The following is a 20910-nucleotide window of genomic DNA, read 5'->3' as shown; positions in this document are numbered from 1 at the left end:
AGTTTTCAAGCATAATTTATACAGGTTTCGGAGAGGATCAATCCTCCTCAAATTATCGATAGGTCTATTGTTATCAGCAAAGTTACATTGATTTGTCGACTCTTATCGGACGGGCTCTGAGTGGTACATGCAACTATCCATCTCTCATCATTGTTTTGTTCCATTTTGCCCTCTATCCCAGTCTATCCGATGCCAGTTTGTACTGGCTTCTTTATCTCTTCCTCAGGGACTTTTAAACAAACTGCTGACTTTGGCTGTTTAAGTGTTACTAAGGTTAAGCTATAGTTTAATGTGAATAAGTCTGCTATTCTCAAACAAGCAAGTGTTACATACATAGGCACTTTATAAGTTCGCGACCTTCAGCATAATTCTGACCTCCTATTTGCAACCTTACAATTTATCCCTTACACTTGTATTCAACAATGATCCTTCAATCTTTCACACTGGCTCATTCCAGCTCTTAAAGGGGATTGTATCAATGAGCAGCTGCTCATTTTCATCATTCCTGGAACTGAAGTCGACCTGAGAGCAAGTGAAACACTTCATGGCTATGGCTGCTCCCAATCCAAATCCAAGGGAGAGAGCTCGTCGGTTCAATGACGTAGTATTGGAGGCATTGGTGGCAGCAGTGGAGCAAAGGAGGGAACCGCTGTTCCCGACAAGTGGAGGGAGGCCATTGCCCAGGTCTTCGGGGCCACAAGAGATCTCGGCCAGTCGTGTTGTGGAATGCAGCCTGACACAGTGCCATAAAAAATTCAGCTACCTCAGTTGGGTGGCCAAGGTGAGTACATGCTTCATCATGTCCTATATACCAGCATCTGAATCTCTGTCTGTGCACACTGCGTAAAGCACCACTCACCCAAAACTCATCCACCAAACATCTGCAACTACTCAAACTCACATCCTCCTCTCACGCCTTGCCTACATTCACAGCTATTCAACAAAGGAAGGGATATCTCCCAGATACATAGCTGGACTCTGACTCAAACATATTCCTTTATTTTTCAGGCCAAGATGGCACACAATAGGAGGGAGTTGCAGAGGACAGGCGGGGGTGAACCTCAGCTGCAGCAGCTCTCAGACCCTCTCCTTTTCTCATCCCAATTCCCATTCACACCAAAAGGCTTTATCACCTTCCAGCTCCTGATACTGTCTGCCTCCTTCCTCCATACCTGCCCCCCTGCCCTCACCTTAACACAAGTCTTGTGCCTTTATGCTTTTTCAAATAATCAGCCAGCAGATGACCAGCCTGTCTCTGAGCCCCGCAATGGGAGTGATGATGGAGAAGAGGGGGAGGACCCAAGCACTGCATCACTGCATCTCTCACCCGCAGGCACCACCTCAGAGACTGGCACTACACGATCATTATAGGCAAGCTTAGTAGAAGGGTCTGCACTGGGACGAGCGGGCTGCAGCAAGGCCAAGGGGAAAGGGTAGCTCTGGAACCAGCACCCAGAAGGGAGAAATTGTGCACGAGCTCTGCTGCACAGGACTATGAACATAAGAACATAAGAATTAGGAGCAGGAGTAGGCGATTTGGCCCCTCGAGCCTGCTCCGTCATTCAATAAGATCATGGCTGATCTTCTATCTCAATTCCACTTACCTGCACTATCCCCATATCCCTTGCTTCCCATAATATCTAAAAAAGGACCTCAATGGGGAAGCATTCACAACAATTGGCCATGCACTCCGAGATGATAGATGCGATGGCAAGGGTGCCCGAGAGATTTTCGGCAATGGTAAGAGGTGTGGAGGAGGCTGCCTCCAACATTGCACAGAGCTCTGCGCACATCATGGAGCCCATCATTTCCAGTGTGCAGACGATGGTGGACTCCCAGAGAGACTGTGGGGACCCAGGCCTCATGACGTGTGTCATGGGCAATGTGACAGCTTCTATTGCAGCACAGATGGAAGCAACGCAACGTCTTAGTGCTGTAATACAGACAATGGTTGCTGGCACCGAATCTCAGACTGCTCTCATGCAGTCTCAGCTGGATGCCACGCGAGCTATGACTGCTGCCATCGATGCTGTGTCCATCACAGTCAGCCAAGGTTCTCACGGTGCCACAGCAGGCCACCAAGCTGTGCTCCAGCAGATTGTTAGGGATGCTGAGGTGCTGCCCCGGGGGAGTGGCAGTGGGTCAGTGGAGCAGGAACCTGCTGTCCTCTCTCAGGGCGACAGCATTCTTGATCATACCACTGCCACTCCACCTTTGCATTTGTCACTGCCTGTCATCCAGCCACCCCAAACTGTCGCCACCCATCCTGAGGTGGTGCAGTGTACTGCCGGGCCTTCCAGGCCCAGAGCTGGTCGAGGGCGTCCTGCAAGGCCATCTGTAGTCTGTGGCCCTGACACTCAACAGCCTCCCACCAGCCATGCTGCAGTCACTGGGGAGTCAAGGTACATCCTGTTGATGGTAAAGGCAGTGTTAAGAGGGCTTGTAAGGTTTTGCACAAGGGTGAATAGTTGTTGTTTATATATGTGGTTAATATTTTTGGATAACATTTTAATTGGAAAGTTGCATATTTGGTGGTGTCTCTCATTTCAGTTTTAGGGCTCATGGAATGAGAAAGTGATGTTATGATGGGGATGTGCTGGGCAACCGGGAAGTGGCCTGAAATTTATTTGCATCGAAGTTTGATGAGGCGATCGCGGACCACCCTTGCAGAAGGCCAATTGAGTGCCTGCCTCTTCTGCCGCTGCTCTTGCTGCTCCTATTCCTCCTCCTCCTCACCTCCTCCTGCTCCTCCTCCTCCTGAGGCAGTGGAGCTATGCTTGGTGGCAATGGCTGCGCCCTCATGATGGCCAAGTTGTTCAGTAAGCAACGATGAAAAGGGACACCCACTCAGCTGAGTACTGGAGGATTCCTCCTGAGTGGTCAAGGCAGTGGAACCGTTGTTTGAGCACTCTCCTGGTCTGCTCAATGATGTTCCTGGTGGCAGCATGGCTGTCATTATATGAGTGCTGGGCAGGAGTGTTGGGGTTGCAGAGGGGAGTCATGAGCCAGGTGGAAAGCGGAGAGCCTTTGTCTCCGACCAGCCAGTTACGAGCTTGGTGTGGTGGCTGGATGAGAGCTGGCACACCAGTCTGGCACAGGATGAATGCATTATGGCTGCTGCCAGGATAATGGGCATTGACGGTAAGGATTTGGCATGTGTGGTCGCACACCAACTGCGCATTAAGTGAGTGGTACCATTTGCAGTTACGGTATACCTCAGGATTGTTATGCGGTGCCTGCAAAGCGACGTGGGTGCAGTCAATGGTGCCCTAAGAGAGGCCCGCTATCCTGGCAAAGCCACATGCACGCTTGTGCTGCTTCTCTCTGATGATGGGGAAGAAAATGTAGTCTCTTCTCCTTCTGTAGAGCGTGTCTGTGACCTCGCGGATGCAGCAATGGACGGCAAACTGAGAGATGTTGGAGATGTCTCCTGTTGCATACTGGAAGGATCACGAGCATAGAAATTGAGCGCGATGGTGACCTTGACTGCCACTGAGAGAGCCGTCCTCACCCTGGTCTGAGGCTCGAGGTCTGGTTGTGGGAGGTGGCAGAGCTCTGTGACACGTCCTTGCTGAAGCACAGCCTTCGTATACACTGCTCCTTCAATGAAATTGATGCAGGAGAACTGCTGCCGGAATACCCTGGGAGGGTAAGGCCTCCTGTTGCGAGCCCATGTTGATCCTCCTACCTCTGGCCACATTTTGCAGTCTTTCTCTATGCCTCAGTTGCCTCCTTCGGTGATGCTCGAGCGCGAGGTCCAGTGCCAGCTCAGTCCCCGTGAAACAATATAAATGTTGGACTTACAAATCTGTCCTCATTGAAAGTCACAAATTTTTATGAGCCAGAATACTCCCCTTAAACTGAAAATCGCTCAAATCGGTCAAAACGCCTGTCTGCCTATGTGAAACTAAAAAAGGAAACAGTATTGGCTGACTAAAAGTAAACCAGATGCTGGCACCTTTAAATAGCGCTCCTCCAGCTGACATCCGATAAAACCCGACTGCTGAAGCTGTCGTTGTCAGTGCCAGGCGCTAAACAAGGGGGTGAGGCCAAATATTGTTCCAGGGCGCTGCACAAGGTGATGACGTCAACATTACCGGGCACAAAAGAGTGGGGCGCTATGAGTTACCGCCACCAGAGAACCCCCGTCGAATTTAGTGGGAGGTGCTGTTCTCACCCCGCTCGGTCGCAAACTTATTTGTGTCCTGTTCTTTTCTTTGCAGAAGATGAGCTTCAATAAATGCCAGGAATAATATGCTCCCTATAAGAAAGAAACTGCATTTATATAGCACCTTTCACATTCCCAGGATGGCCCAAAGCACTTTGCAGGCATTACTTTTGAAGTGTGGTCATTGCTGTAACATAGGGAAATGTAGCAGCCAATTTGTGCACAGCAAGGTCCCACAAATAGTGATGAAGTAAAGGAACAACTGTGTTTTATTTTTGTGGTGTTGGTTGCAGGATAGATGTTGGCCTGGACTCCCCTCTTCTTCAAATAATCCACCTGAGAAGGCAGATGGGGGTCTCAGTTTGGCAGCTCATCTAAAAGATGGCACCTCTAGCAATGCAGCACTCCCTCAGTACTGTAACCTAGACTATATGCTTAAGGCCTAGAAATTCGACTTGGGCGGTGTTATACGCAGCGCCCGATATTCAGTTACATTGACTACAATGGAACTAAATATCAGGCGCTGCATATAACGGGCGGCTGATTGATACCATCCAATTCTAGGCCTAAGTATCTGGAGTAGGGCTTGAACCCACAACCTCCAGGGGCAACAGTACTACAATTGACACCATGAGTTAGAAAGGGGCTGAAGGGCCTTCTTCATCCAGACCTGCTTTCTGACATACACATTTGGGGAAAGTGCTTCGGCTTTGGACACACAGGTTGTGATGAGATCTGAGTCCTTTGAGGTGTGGCTACCTTGTAAGGCACTCCAACCTATGTGTACCTTGCGTAGTAGGTTTTACAAGTTAATATTGCCGTTTCGGAGCTTTGTATGCTAGGTGGACAATTTTCCTTCCATTCTAATATCCATGGCTAGCTTCATGATATGTACTTCCTTTCCATGAAGCCCTGTGTCCCCCACATAAATATTATAAGATTGATATTTTCACCTTCTACTATAAATGTCACTTAGTCTCCTTGCTGTCTGTCATGTCTGCCTTACTTAACATTTCTGCTTCACTGAGGCAACCATACAGGTAAACATACATTACCTCATGGCTCATTGAAGAATGACAAGTTTTATGCCAAGCCAAGTAACTGATAATGAATAGTATTTAATTAGAGTTGGCAACTGGGCCGTAATTAATCAAGAGAATAGCAAATGGCCTGTTTGTCTCTGGGACACAGCTTTAAATCCCTACACATAACGGAGTGCACTGATCAATACTGTAATGACTCTGCAGATTGATTGGCCTGGTTTCACTACAATAGGTAATCAATATTTCATCATTGCCAGTTTGAAAAAATGTCCCTGATGGGTCTTGGTGGCATGAAAGAAAACTGCCCTGATGCATCTTTTCTTAATTTTGTGAGAGATGCAATTTATCCTTTAAAAGAATCTTCACTCCAAGATTTTTAGCACATTGTTTCCACCGGCACAACCGAATGCAACAATGGCCAAAAGAGTTTGTTATCCCAAGGGATGGGTGAGCGTTGTCATGTCTAGTATTAAATGCCTCAGCTGAGCGCTTTCAGTGAGTTTTACAGTCCCTGTACTCTGATAGTTCTTTGTTTACATATGTCACCTCTGTCCTCTTCCATATCCTTGTACACACAAGCATTGTTCAGACAGCAGATAATACCCATCATGAATGATACTCACTGAACATATTGAAGATTCACAGAGGTTTCAAGTTGAAAGTAATTGCTTCAGATGGATTGGAACAAGCCTTCAACATCCAAACTGTGCCTTTGGGTCATCGGTTTCCCACAAGTGCTAGCAATCCAGCCCCATTTGATCTTATACTTCCGATTCTGCCCTGAATTCTGTGGGGCTGGAGGTTTGGAAAGGGCTGTTCTGTGCACTGTTGCCTCATTGGCAGCTAAATCCTAAATCAGAATAAGAGATCTGTTAGCATCAGCAACTGGAGATAGCTGGGCATTAAAGGGAACACAGTCCGAAACTTAACAGCCTAGAGTTTGTTTGGTTATGCCCCATTTTTGATTTCAATGGTAAGTTATATGGGTTTCACAACCACCAGGCGATCCACTCAAGCAGATAACCATCCCAGCAGTGAAGGTGAAAAATATTGCCAATTCTCATCTGAGAGTAATGGACAGTACTGTGAAAGTTCTTCCTCCTTGGTCAAGGATGGTGAAACTGGGCACCGATAGTCAGAGTCTCCACCATTGAGATAGCAAATTGAACAACCAATTTATTTTAAAATATCTCTCTCTCTTCCTTTCCATTCTTTCGCCTTCTTACTCAAACAACTCTGCTCTTTTTGCTTGCCCTTCTTCTGGCTGCCTGTTCCTGTCTCTGCAGTCAGTGATTGTTAGAGGTTTCAAATTGCAACCTAACGAAACAGCCTTAGAACGTGTAATGTTAAAGCTATGCACAGCATAGCTGTGTCTGTGAGCAAGTCCGGGTGGAGGGGAAGGAAAGGGTCGGGAATGGGCTGAGGGCAGGCGAGCAGTGGTCTGCAGTTGTTTTGTGGAGCCAGGAGGAGCACTCCTGCTTCCGACTGCACAAAGAAACAGAATTTTGGAAGTTTCGAGGCCTTTTTTTTGAGGACCACTGGTAAGGCAGTTCCTCATACTGAGTAAGTAGCCTGCTTACATAAGAACACAAGAATTAGGAGCAGGAATAGCCCATACGGCCCTTCGAGCCTGCTCCACCATTCAATAAGATCATGGCAGATCTTCAACTTCAACTCCACTTTCCCTCCCAATCCCCATATCCCTTGATGCCCCTAGAGTACAAAAATCTTTCTATCTCCGTCTAGAATATACTCAACAACTCAGCATCCACATTCCTCTGGGATAGTGAATTCCAAAGATTCACAACTCTGAGTAAAGAAATTCCTTCTCATCTCAGTCTTAAATGGCCGAACCCTTATAAGAACATAAGAACATAAGAAATAGGAACAGGAGTAGGCCATACGGCCGCTCGAGCCTTCTCCGCCATTCAATAAGATCATGGCTGATCTGATCATGGACTCAGCTCCACTTCCCTGCCTACTCCCCATAACCCCTTATCGTTTAAGAAACTGTCTATTTCTGTCTTAAATTTATTCAATGTCGCAGCTTCCACAGCTCTCTGAGGAAGAGAATTCCACAGATTTACAGCCCTCTGAGAGAAGAAATTTCTCCTCATCTCTGTTTTAAATGGGTGGCCCCTTATTCTAAGAATCAGGGGAAGTCATAACGGGGAACAAAGAAATGGCGGACCAATTGAACAAGTACTTTGGTTCAGTATTCACGAAGGAGGACACGAACAACCTTCCGGTTATAAAAGGGGTCGGGGGGTCTAGTAAGGAGGAGGAACTGAGGGAAATCCTTATTAGCCGGGAAATTGTGTTGGGAAAATTGATGGGATTGAAGGCCGATAAATCCCCAGGGCCTGATGGACTGCATCCCAGAGTACTTAAGGAGGTGGCCTTGGAAATAGTGGATGCGTTGACAGTCATTTTCCAACATTCCATTGACTCTGGATCAGTTCCTATCGAGTGGAGGGTAGCCAATGTAACCCCACTTTTTAAAAAAGGAGGGAGAGAGAAAACAGGGAATTATAGACCTGTCAGCCTGACATCGGTAGTGGGTAAAATGATGGAATCAATTATTAAGGATGTCATAGCAGTGCATTTGGAAAGAGGTGACATGATAGGTCCAAGTCAGCATGGATTTGTGAAAGGGAAATCATGCTTGACAAATCTTCTGGAATTTTTTGAGGATGTTTCCAGTAGAGTGGATAAGGGAGAACCAGTTGATGTGGTATATTTGGACTTTCAGAAGGCGTTCGACAAGGTCCCACACAAGAGATTGATGTGCAAAGTTAGAGCACATGGGATTGGGGGTAGTGTACTGACATGGATTGAGAACTGGTTGTCAGACAGGAAGCAAAGAGTAGGAGTAAATGGGTACTTTTCAGAATGGCAGGCAGTGACTAGTCGGGTACTGCAAGGTTCTGTGCTGGGGTCCCAGCTGTTTACACTGTACATTAATGATTTAGATGAGGGGATTAAATGTAGTATCTCCAAATTTGCGGATGACACTAAGTTGGGTGGCAGTGTGAGCTGCGAGGAGGATGCTGTGAGGCTGCAGAGCGACTTGGATAGGTTAGGTGAGTGGGCAAATGCATGGCAGATGAAGTATAATGTGGATAAATGTGAGGTTATCCATTTTGGTGGTAAAAACAGAGAGACAGACTATTATCTGAATGGTGACAGATTAGGAAAAGGGGAGGTGCAAAGAGACCTGGGTGTCATGGTACATCAGTCATTGAAGGTTGGCATGCAGGTGCAGCAGGCGGTTAAGAAAGCAAATGGCATGTTGGCCTTCATAGCAAGGGGATTTGAGTACAGGGGCAGGGAGGTGTTGCTACAGTTGTACAGGGCATTGGTGAGGCCACACCTGGAGTATTGTGTACAGTTTTGGTCTCCTAACCTGAGGAAGGACATTCTTGCTATTGAGGGAGTGCAGCGAAGGTTCACCAGACTGATTCCCGGGGTGGCGGGACTGACCTATCAAGAAAGACTGGATCAACTGGGCTTGTATTCACTGGAGTTCAGAAGAATGAGAGGGGACCTCATAGAAACATTTAAAATTCTGACGGGGTTAGACAGGTTAGATGCAGGAAGAATGTTCCCAATGTTGGGGAAGTCCAGAACCAGAGGTCACAGTCTAAGGATAAGGGGGAAGCCATTTAGGACCGAGATGCGGAGGAACTTCTTCACCCAGAGAGTGGTGAACCTGTGGAATTCTCTACCACAGAAAGTTGTTGAGGCCAATTCACTAAATATATTCAAAAAGGAGTTAGATGAGATCCTTACTACTAGGGGGATCAAGGGGTATGGCGAGAAAGCAGGAATGGGGTACTGAAGTTGAATGTTCAGCCATGAACTCATTGAATGGCGGTGCAGGCTAGAAGGGCCGAATGGCCTACTCCTGCACCTATTTTCTATGTTTCTATGTTTCTATGCCCTCTAGTTCGAGTCTCTCCCATCAGTGGAAACATCCTCTCTGCATCCACCTTGTCAAGCCCCCTCATAATCTTATAAGTTTTGATAAGATCACCTCTCATTCTTCTGAATTCCAATGAGTAGAGGCCCAACCTACTCAAACTTTCCTCATGTCAACCCCCTCATACCCGGAATCAACCTAGTGAACCTTCTCTGAACTACCTCCAAAGCAAATATATCCTTTCGTAAATATGGAAACCAAAACTGCACGCAGCATTCCAGGTGTGGCCTTTCCAATACCTTATATAGCTGTGACAAGACTTCCCTGCTTTTATACTCCATCCCCTTTGCAATAAAGGCCAAGATACCATTGGCCTTTCCTGATCACTTGCTGTACCTGCATACTATCAGTTGTTATGTCTTGAATAAAGAGTCAGACTAGATACTGCAAGCTCAAAGTAAGGTGTGACCGTAGTCCTTTATTACAGATCTCAGAGTGCCTCTCCAGCTGTGAGGCCTCCTTATATACAGGTGCTCCCAAGGGATTGTGGGATCCCTGGGGACTCTAGGGGATAAGCCCTTTGGTGGTTAGACATGGTAATTACAGGTTTACATAGATAACAACAGTCCCCCTCAAAATCAATAGTGTAAATATTTACAATGTGAGTCGATCTGGGGCCTTCCTTTCCCTGGTTGATCGTCTTGGTGCAAATGCTGGTGTTGGTGAGTCATTTGTTGGGCCTTCGCTGGGCTGCTGCGCAGCTGGCCTTGCTGGGCTGCTGCAGGTGATGGGCTCTGCTTCGTGGTCAACCGCTGGGTCGGTTGCCACTTGTGTGCGTGTGTTGGAGGGTCGAAAAAGGTAGAATCTATTGTGGGTTGTTCTGGATAGTCTGTAAATCTGAGTTTGGTTTGATCCAAGTGTTTTCTGCAGGTGAGTCCATTTGCGAGTTTGACCACAAACACCCTACTCCCCTCTTTGGCCAAAACAGTGCCAGCAATCCACTTGGGACCTTGTCCATAGTTCAACACAAATATGGATCATTTATTTCAATTTCTCGTGACACATTTGTGCGATCATGATATGCAATCTGTTGAAGACGCCTGCTCTCTACCTGTCCGTGTAGATCAGGGTGGACTAACGAGAGCCTTGTCTTAAATGCCCTTTTCATGAGCAGTTCAGCGGGAGGGACCCCCCTGAGTGAGTGGGGTCATGTGCGGTAACTAAATAGGACTCGGGATAAGCAGGTCTGCAGTGAGCCTTCAGTTACCATTTTCAAGCTCTGCTTGATAGTTTGAACTGCTCGTTCTACCTGACCATTGGACGCTGGCATAAACGGGGCAGACATGACATGTTTGACCCCATTGCGGGTCATGAATTCCTTGAATTCGGCACCGGTAAAGCATGGCCCATTGTCACTTACAAGAACATCAGGCAGGCCGTGCATGGCAAACATGGCCCGTAGGCTTTCAATGGTGGCAGCGGACGTGCTTGCCAACATTATCACATATTCAATCCACTTGGAGTATGCATCTACAACCACTAAAAACATTTTTCCCAAGAATGGGCCTGCATAATCGACATGAACTCTTGACCACAGTTTGGAGGGCCAAGACCATAAACTTAGTGGCGCCTCCCTGGGTGCTTTGTTTAACTGGGAACATGTATTACATTTGTGCACACAGAACTCTAAGTCTGCATCGATATCGGGCCACCACACGTGGGTTCTGGCTATCGCTTTCATCATTACGATGCCTGGGTGGGTACTGTGGAGATCACTAATGAAAGTGTCCCTGCCCTTTTTTGGCACAACCACCCGATTACCCCATAGGAGGCAGTCTGTCTGTATAGACATTTCATCTTTGCGCCGCTGGTACGGCTTTATTTCTTCCTGCATCTCTAACGGGACACTAGACCAACTCCCGTGGAGCACGCAGTTTTTTACTAAGGACAGTAAGGGGTCCTGGCTCGTCCAGGTTCTAATTTGTCGGGCTCACTCTCGAATGCTTCCATTACCATAACTAGACCTGCAGGCTGTGCCATCTCCACCCTGTTAGTGGGCAATGGTAGCTTACTGAGAGCATCGGCACAGTTTTCTGTGCCTGGCCTGTGGCGGATGGCGTAGTTGTATGCGGACAACGTGAGCACCCATCTCTGGATGCGGGCCGATGCATTCGTATTTATCCCCTTATTTTCAGAAAAGAGGGATATAAGCGGCTTATGGTCGGTATCCAGTTCAAATTTGAGCCCGAACAGATATTGATGTATTTTCTTTACCCCGTAAACACACGCTAACACTTCTTTTTCGATCATACTGTCGGCCTTCTCGGCCTTAGACAGACTTCTGGATGCATAAGCAACCGATTGCAATTTCCCAAATTCATTAGCTTGTTGCAATACACACCCGACCCCATATGATGACGCATCACATGCTAGTACCAAACGTTTACATGGATCGTACAACACAAGCAATTTGTTTGAACATAACAGCTTCCTAGCTTTCTCAAAGGCATTTTCTTGGCTTTTGCCCCATACCCATTCATTTCCTTTATGCAGTAAAGAGTGCAGGGGTTCTATCAATGTGCTAAGACCCAGTAAGAAGTTACCAAAGTAGTTCAGGAGTCCTAGAAGCGACCGTAGCTCCATCACGTTCTGTGGTCTTGGAGCGTTTTTGATTGCCTCCGTCTTCAAATTGGTGGGCCTGATGCTGTCCACCGCGATTCTTCTCCCCAGCAACTCCACTTCAGGCGCCTGGAAAATGTACTTCGAGCGTTTTAGCCTGAGCCCTACATGATTAATCTGACTAAGAACCTCCTCCAGGTTCTGCAGGTGCTTGACGGTGTCCCGACCTGTAACCAAGATGTCGTCCTGGAAGACCACAGTGCGTGGGACCGACTTCAGCAAGCTTTCCATGTTCCTCTGGAATATCGCCGCAGCCGATCGAATCCCAAATGGGCATCTGTTGTAAACAAAAAGACCTTTGCGCGTGTTGATGCAGGTGAGGCCTTTCAAAGATTCCTCCAGCTCCTGCGTCATGTAGGCTGAGGTCAAGTCCAGCTTTGTAAACATTTTCCCTCCCACCAGCGTCGCAAAGAGGTCGTCTGCTTTTGGTAGCGGGTAATGATCCTGCAGTGAGAAATGATTGAAAGTTACTTTGTAATCATCACAGATTCTGACGGTGCCGTCTCCCTTGAGGACTGGAACAATCGGACTGGCCCACTCATTGCAGCCTGTCCAGCTCGATCTCCACCCTCTCTCTCATCATGTAAGATACCGCTCTTGCCTTGTGATGGATGGGTCACGCCTCCCGGAATCAAATGGATCTGCACTTATGCTCCTTGGAACTTCCCGATGCCTGGTTCGAACAGCGAGGGGAACTTGCTTAGGACCTGGGCACATGAGGTGTCAGCGATGGACGAAAGCGCTCGGAAGTCATCCCAGTTCCAGCGTATCCTTCCCAGCCAGCTCCTGCCGAACAGTATGGGGCCATCGCCCGGTACCACCCAGAGTGGTAAATCGTGCACCGCTCCATCGTAGGAGACCTTTACGGTAGCACTGCCGATTACGGAAATCAGTTCCTTTGTGTACGTTCTAAGTTTGGTACGAATAAGAGTCAGGACTGGCCTTGAAGCCTTGTTGCACCACAACTTATCGAAAGTCTTTTTACTCATTATAGACTGGCTTGCGCCCGTGTCCAGCTCCATGGAAACTGGGAGCCCATTTAATTCAACCTTCAGCATTATCGGGGGAAACTTTGTGGTAAATGTGTGCACCCCATATACCTCTGCCTCCTCGGTCTGAGGCTCTGGCTCATCATGATCCACCGTGGATCTGCCCTCCTCTGCAACATGGTGGTTTGCAGGATTAGCAGGGTTTGTAGCTTGCCTGACATATATTGGAAGTGTCCCATTGTTCCACAGCCCTTGCAAACGTATCCTTTGAAGCGGCATGAATGGAATCGATGATCACCCCCGCAGCACCAACAAGGTGTTAATGACCTTGTATTCACCACCCTTGAGGGCGGTCTCTGAGTCATCTGCGGACGTGCAGCTACAGTAAGTCCTGCCATGTGCATTTCGATTCAAAAACAACATTACTTTGTTCACAGTACTTGCAGCAGCACTAGTGTGCTGGGAAATTTGTTTGATATTGTCACTGGTGGAGATAAATGCCTGGGTTATCGCAATGGCTTTACTTAAGGTTGGGGTCTCTACAGTCAAAAGTTTGCAAAGTATTACTTCATGGCCAATGCCAAGTGCAAAGAAGTCCCTGAGCATATGCTCCAAGTGTCCTTCAAATTCGCAATGTCCTGCAAGGTGCCTTAGCTCGGCGACATAGCTCGCCACTTCCTGGCCTTCAGACCTCTTGTACGTGTAGAACCGATACCACGCCAACAGAATGCTTTCCTTCGGGTTTAGATGCTCCCGGACCAGTGTGTGCACAACTCATCGTACGACATGTCTGTGGGTTTTGCTGGAGTGAGCAGGTTTTTCATGAGGCCATACGTTGGTGCCCCGCAAACGGTGAGGAGGATCGCCCTTCATTTGGCAGCGTTCCCTTCTCCTTCCAACTCTTTGACCACGACGTATTGGTCAAGTCGCTCCATCAAGGTTTCTCAATCATCTCCCTTCGAAAATTTCTCCAGGATGCCCACAGTTCGCTGCATTGTTGTATTGGGGTTTGTCATCTGTATCTCGTCGCCAGTTGTTATGTCTTGAATAAAGAGTCAGACCAGATACTGCAAGCTCAAAGTAAGTGTGACTGTCGTCATTTATTATAGGTCTCAGAGTGCCTCTCCAGCCTGTGAGACCTCCTTAAATACAGGTGCTCCCAAGAGATTGTGGGATCCCTTGGGACTCCAGGGGATAAGTACTCTGGTGGGTAGACATGGTAATTACAGGTTTACATACATAGCATTTTCCTTTTGTGTTTCATGCACAAGTACCCCCAGGTCCCGCTGTACTACGACAGTTTGCAATCTTTCTCCATTTAAATAATAACTTGCTCTTTGATTTTTTTCTGCCAAAGTGCATGACCTCACACTTCCCAACATTATACTCCATCCTGAGACTATGCCCCTCGTTCTGGACTCTCCAGCCAGGGGAAACAATCTCTCGGCATCTATCTTGTCAAACTCCCTCAGAATCTTATATGTTTAAATGAAATTGCCTCTCATTCTTCTAAACTCCAGAGAGTATAGGCCCAATTTACTCAATGTCTCCTCATAGGTTAACCCTCTCACACCAGGAATCAATCTAGCTTGTTTTGCATTTAAGAAAATACACTAATTGTTGTAACCTACGCCTTTTCTGAACCTGGGCCAAGGGTGGGAATATCTATAGTGTGTGACACATACCGCCCTGTGTATGCATGAAGTCAGCATTTTTTGCCTTTCCATTAAAATTCGAATCAGTTCAAAGAAACACATAATTACATTTCTGGATAGAACTTGCTCTTATGGTTATTACAAAAGCAAAATACTGTGGATGCTGGAATTCTGAAATAAAAACAGAAAATGCTGGAAATACTCAGCAGGTCAGGCAGCATCTGTGGCGATAGAAACAAAGTTAACGTTTCAGGTTGATGATCTTTCTTCAGAACTGACCTGAAACGTTAACTCTGTTTCTCTCTCCACCTGACCTGCTGAGTATTTCCAGCATTTTCTGTTTTTATTTCTTACAGTTATTAGTTGCTCCCTTGTCTGGGGGAGGGTGCTTCTAATAAATGTCTTAAAAACTCTCTCTTGGAAATTCCATGAGGATTCCCGGTGGGAGCTTGGTGGATCCCTGGAGGAATGGTGCAAGCAGCTAATGGCCATTTCTCCGGGCATTCTGCCAATTTCTTGCCAAAGTCGCAGGGGAAGATAGGAGAACATCGGGGCCCCCTATCGTTGTGAGGACAGAGTGAAACCCACCCACCATTTGCTTCTCACCTGCCCCTTACTTTGAAACAGAAAATGCCAAATGTTCTAAAGACCCAACTGTAAAGCCCCATATAAGCAGCTGGTAACGAGGTGTGCAACTTCTTCCTGGCAAAGTCCCAAACACAAATATATATACAGAACAGAGTGATTTAACAATAATTATTAACAATAATACAAGTCAGCAACTGCAATAACACATCTATCTATCTATCTATCCACAAACTTTCTGCGTTTTGCCTTACATACCCAATTTCCCCTATCCCAATGGGTGGGTGGGGCCACAATTGCAGCCTCTGACAGCTCAGCCCCTCAGGGCCATTCCACCATACTGTAATTCTTCACCTCAGGTGGGTGGAATATTAATGGGACTGGGGAGCGAGCAGGAGAGTGGGATTAGACTGTGTGGGATATTAAAGGGTCTGGGAAGTGAGCAGGAGAGTGGGATTAGACTGTGTAGAATATTAAAGGGGCTGGGGAGTGAGCAGGAGAGTGGGATTAGACTGTGTGGGATATTAAAGGGACTGGGGAGTGAGCAGGAGAGTGGGATTAGACTGGGTGGGATATTAAAGGGACTGGGGAGCGAGCAGGAGAGTGGGATTAGACTGGGTGGGATATTAAAGGGACTAGGGAGCGAGCAGGAGAGTGGGATTAGACTGGGTGGAATATTAAAGGGGCTGGGGAGCAAGCAGGAGAGTGGGATTAGACTGTGTGGGATATTAAAGGGACTGGGGAGCGAGCAGGAGAGTGGGATTAGACTGGGTGGGATATTAAAGGGACTGGGGAGCGAGCAGGAGAGTGGGATTAGACTGGGTGGGATATTAAAGGGACTGGGGAGCGAGCAGGAGATTGGAATTGACTGGGTGGAATATTAAAGGGGCTGGGGAGCGAGCAGGAGAGTGGGATTAGACTGGGTGGGATATTAAAGGGTCTGGGGAGTGAACAAGAGAGTGTTATATTAGACTGGGTGGGCTGAGACTGCCACTGGAACCTGTCTAACTTACATACCATTGAAATCAACAATGCGTACCAATTTCAAATGGCAACGCAAATGAAAAAGGACCATGAACGCTGGGAAGCAAATATGATTTTCTTTAGGAAATAAATTATTGCAGGCAAAGGGAGATGGCAGCAATGTAGTATGACTCATAGGTTTAAAAATTCAAAGTAGTCTCCTCTTCTACTTTTGAAAGATCAATTGACACTGATAGTTGCATCTATAATCTTCATTCATATTTGTGTAAAAGTAATCCATTATTGTGATTCCTACACTGGAAGAAAAACTAATATATTCCCAAAAAAATCCTATCTCTGCTACAGCGTGCAATTCTAATTATTTCTGCCCAGCTGCAGCAGAATAGATTCACTCAGATGTTACTAAGGATAAGGACTTATCAGTATCAAGGGACTTGAGAGGTTAGGGCTTTTTACACTAGAGCTGAGAAGGTCGAGGAGTGACCTGATGGAAGCATTCAAGATCATGAAGGGCCATGATAGAGTAAATAGTAAGAGATTGTTTCCACTGGTCATCACAGGGTAACGAGAGGGCACACATTTAAGATAATCACAAAAAGAATTAAAGGGGAGGTTAGAAAACATTTCTTTACACAGTGGGTGGGATATTCTGCCATAAACTATTGCTGAAGCAAAATGCATCGATGCATTTCAAAAGGAATCAGTTAATTTCTTTAAAATTAGAAATTGAAAAAGGTACAGGGAGTGAGCAGGAGAGTGGGGTTGGACTGGGTGGGATATTAAAGGATATGCAGGGCCACATGTAAGTCTGGGTGGGGAAGAAGGTGATTGGGAGGGGGGGCAAGGGAGAGTTGGTAGTGACCCTCGGTTGTTTTGTGGAGTCAGAAGGAGCATTCCCGCTCCTTTCGACTCCATAAATAACAAAATGTTGAAAGCTTTGGGGCCTTTTATTGAGCAGTCTCCAACTGTTCCTTTAAGGACCGTTGTTTATGGATCGTTGTTCAAGAGCTGTAAATACTAACGCGTGCATCACAAGTGTCTGAAATGGGTGGGGGAGCCGCCTAAAATAAGACCCTGACCAATTTAGCAGTGGTCCATCCGCCCATGCAGATCACTGCAGCCTTGGCTCACAGGGACTAGATGTGAACAGCTGCCCCTTCATGCAGCAGACTTGAGGAATGCCTTGAGGAATAATTTTCCTGTGCAGGTTTCCCAAATTATTACAATTGGCTCTACCATGTACAACTTCACCTTGGAAAGAGCCAATGCCAAGGATCACGGAGAAGAAGATGGCCAACCTCAATCAGTGACAAAAGCGGGCCCTGACCTGCAGCCAAAAAAAGATGGCTACCAAACCAACCTTTCATTCAGAAGGAAATTTCAGGCAGACTGCCGTAATGGCTGTACCATTCAATGTAGCGTAGTCATCTGCACATGTGCTCAATACCCTCAGTCTCACTTTGTGACCCATATCTAACATAGCATCTCTGCCCATCTTATTCTTCCCCATTCCAAGTGAGGTCTTGCAACACACAAGACTACAAGTTAAGGCCAATTTCATTTACCCTTTCAGGTGGTCTCAGTGGGATAAGTTTGACTTTGTGCAACAAACATTTCCTGTTAAACACCTCTCCGGATTTAAGTCAATGGAAACAGAAATTGCGAGAAGTGTTTAAGGGGTGGGCGAGCCGATATCGTGCGTTTTACACTAGTCCAAAGTCAGAATACCCCCAGTGTGTTTTTCCTTGACTTTGGGCAATAGTATAAAGCAGGTGATAGCGAGTCGGCAGCCTGTTTAGCATTGCTCCCGATTGTTAATTCCATTGAAGTCAAAGAAACCAAATATCAGGAGAGGTGTAAAACGGGCTGATGATTTGCTATCATCTGTTTTAGAAGCATAGAAACATAGAAATTTACAGCGCAGAAGGAGGCCATTTCGGCCCATCGTGTCTGTGCCGGCCGACAAAGAGCCGCACAGCCCTCGGTCAGCAGCCCTGAAGATTACATATAAACCTCTGAACAATGAACAATGGCAGAAAGGTTAAGAGCACCCAGCCCAACCAGTCCGCCTCACACAACTGCAACACCCCTTGCACCGAAACATTCTACACTCCACCCCAACCGGAGCCATGTGATCTCCTGAGAGAGGCAAAAAACAGATAAAAACCCAGGCCATTTGGGGGAAAGAAAAATCTGGGAAAATTCCTCTCCAACCCAAACAGGCGATCGAAACTAGTCCAGGAGATCACCCTGGCCATATTCAATTCCCTGCAGTACTTACCATCATATCTGCGCCAGCCAACAAGAGGTTATCCAGTCTAATCCCACTTACCAGCTCTAGGTCCATAACCCTGCAGGTTACAACTCTTCAAGTGCCCATCTGTTGGGGTATTATCCAAGCACCTTTTAAATGTGGTGAGGGTTTCTGCATCCACCACCCTTCCAGACACAACCACACCAAGTCAAAATGGCCCCTGAAATGTTATGACTGTTTTTTTTACACCCGCCAAGGCAATTCTTGGTGATCATTTTTATTGCTTGATTGATATTGCAGATGACTTAGCACTATTTGAATTGCACAGAAGGTGGGAAGTGCCCTCGTCTTTTTTATTCGTTCATGGCATGTGGGCATCACTGGCAAGATCAGCAGTTATTGCCCATCCCTAATTGCCCTTGAGAAGGTGGTGGTGAGCCGCCTTCTTGAATAAGTTTCTTGCTATGTAATTTCAGAGGGTAGTTAAGAGTCAATCACATTGCTGTAGGTCTGGAGTCATTTATAGGCCAGATTGGGTAAGGACAGCAGATTTCCTTCCCTGAAGGACATTAGTGAACCAGATGTTTTTTTTACAATAATCCGGTAGTTTCATGGTCACCATTACTGATACTAGCTTTTTATTCCAGATTTATTTAATTAACTGAATTTAAATTCCCCAGCTGCCATGGAAGGATTTGAACTGATGTCTCTGAATCATTAGTCCAAGCCTCTGGATTACTAGTCCAATAACATAATCACTATCCCTATAACCAGAATTCCTAAAGCCTTCTTAATTTACTTTTGACGGCAAGTTAAGCTACCCAATCAGATGTTAGTTGCAAGTACTCTATGGCTAAATTCACCAATCCCATGCTCTCAGTGGGGAGCTAGTGCTTGATTTTTCCCTGATCCCCATACTCTTCGACCATGGCTCCCCATTGGGAGCACAGGACTGATGAATTAGCCCTCTGATCTCGATTTGCTAATGTGTCTTAACAAATGTAAAAAGACGTGATGTCACACATTGCTAGTGGCAGAATAGGAGCCACGCATCTGCTTTTCATGTGAACATCAGCTTATTAATTATTAATTCAAAATTGTGAAGGGTTTTGATAGAGTAGATAGGGAGACACTATATCCACTGGCAAAAGGGTCAGTAACCAGAGGACACAGATTTAAGATAATTGGCAAAAAAAAAGAGAGGAGATGAGGAGATTTTTTTAAAGCATTGAGTTGCTATGTTCTGGATTGTATTGCCTGAAAGGGTAGTGGAAGCAGGTTCAATCATAACTTTCAAAAGGGAATTTGATATATACTTGAAACGTTTCCAGGGTAAATTATGTCTAACGAACCTAGTTGAATTTTTTGATGAGGTAACTGACATGGTAGATTATGGAGTGTTTATAGTTGTTAGTTATATGAATATCCAAAAGGCATTCAACATAAGAGACTGTTAACTAAAATGAGAGTGCATGGAATTGGAGGCAACTTATTGGCTTAGATACTGAATTGGTTAGGCGGTAGGAAACAAAGACTAGAGGTAAGGGGTATGTACTCAAATTGGCAGAACATGACAAGTGGTGTCTCCTAGGGATCAGTACTGGAGTGTCAGCTTTTCACTATAGTTATAAATGACATGGATGAAGGAATAGAGAGCCATATATCTAAGTTTGTTGTCAACACTAAGTTAGGTGAGACAGTGAATAGTGTAGCGGGGAGCAGAAAGTTGCAAAGGGACAATGACAGATTAAATGATTGGGCAAAACTGTGGCAGATGGATTTCAATGTGGGATCGTGTGAGGTCATCTACAGAGTATTTTCTAAATGGCGGGATGCTAGGAACTGTGGAGGAGCAGAGAACAGGGGCCCAAGTTCAGAAACCTAGCTAGTGGATAGATAAAAATAATTGGCTAATGGAATGTTGGCCTTTAGCTCAAGGAGGCTGGAATACAAAGGGGTGCAAGTTATGTTACAGCTGTACAGAGCTCTGGTTAAACCCCATCTGGAGTACTGTGTTCAGTTCTGGGTACTGCACCTCAGAAAGGATATACTGGCCTTGGAAAGGGTGTAGTGCAGATTCACCAGAATGATATCAGGGTTAAATTATGAGGACAGGTTGCGTAGTCAGGACTTTTACTTCCTTGAGTACAGGTAATTAAGAGGTGACCTAATTGAAGTGTTTAAGATGGTGAAAGGATTTGATAGGTTCGATAGAGAGAAACTATTAGCTCTGGTGGGAAAGTCCTTAAAATTAGAGCTAGGCTATTCAGGCGTGATGTCAGAAAGCACTTCTACACACAGAATGTAGTGGAAATCTGAAACTTTCTCCCCAAAAAGCTGTTTAATTGTTAATTGAAAATTTAAAAACTGAGATTGATAGATTGTGTTAGGCGAGGGTAGTAATGGTTAGGGAACCAAGGAGGGTAAATGGAGTTAAGATACAGATCACCATGATCTAATTGAATGGCGGAACAGGCTTGAGGGGCTGAATGGCCTACATCTGTTCCTATGTTGCCAGAACTGCAGTCAAAAGTTTTAAGTAGGCTTTTGAAAATCGGGAGTGATACAGAAAGGTGAAGCCTTTAGGAGAAATCCAGAGTGTGAGGCAAAATGATTTGAGGCTTTCCCACT

The sequence above is a fragment of the Pristiophorus japonicus genome, chromosome 1 (assembly GCF_044704955.1).
Source record: "Pristiophorus japonicus isolate sPriJap1 chromosome 1, sPriJap1.hap1, whole genome shotgun sequence".
Classification (NCBI taxonomy): Eukaryota; Metazoa; Chordata; class Chondrichthyes; family Pristiophoridae; genus Pristiophorus; species Pristiophorus japonicus.
Note: the sequence above shows the minus strand (reverse complement) of the source record.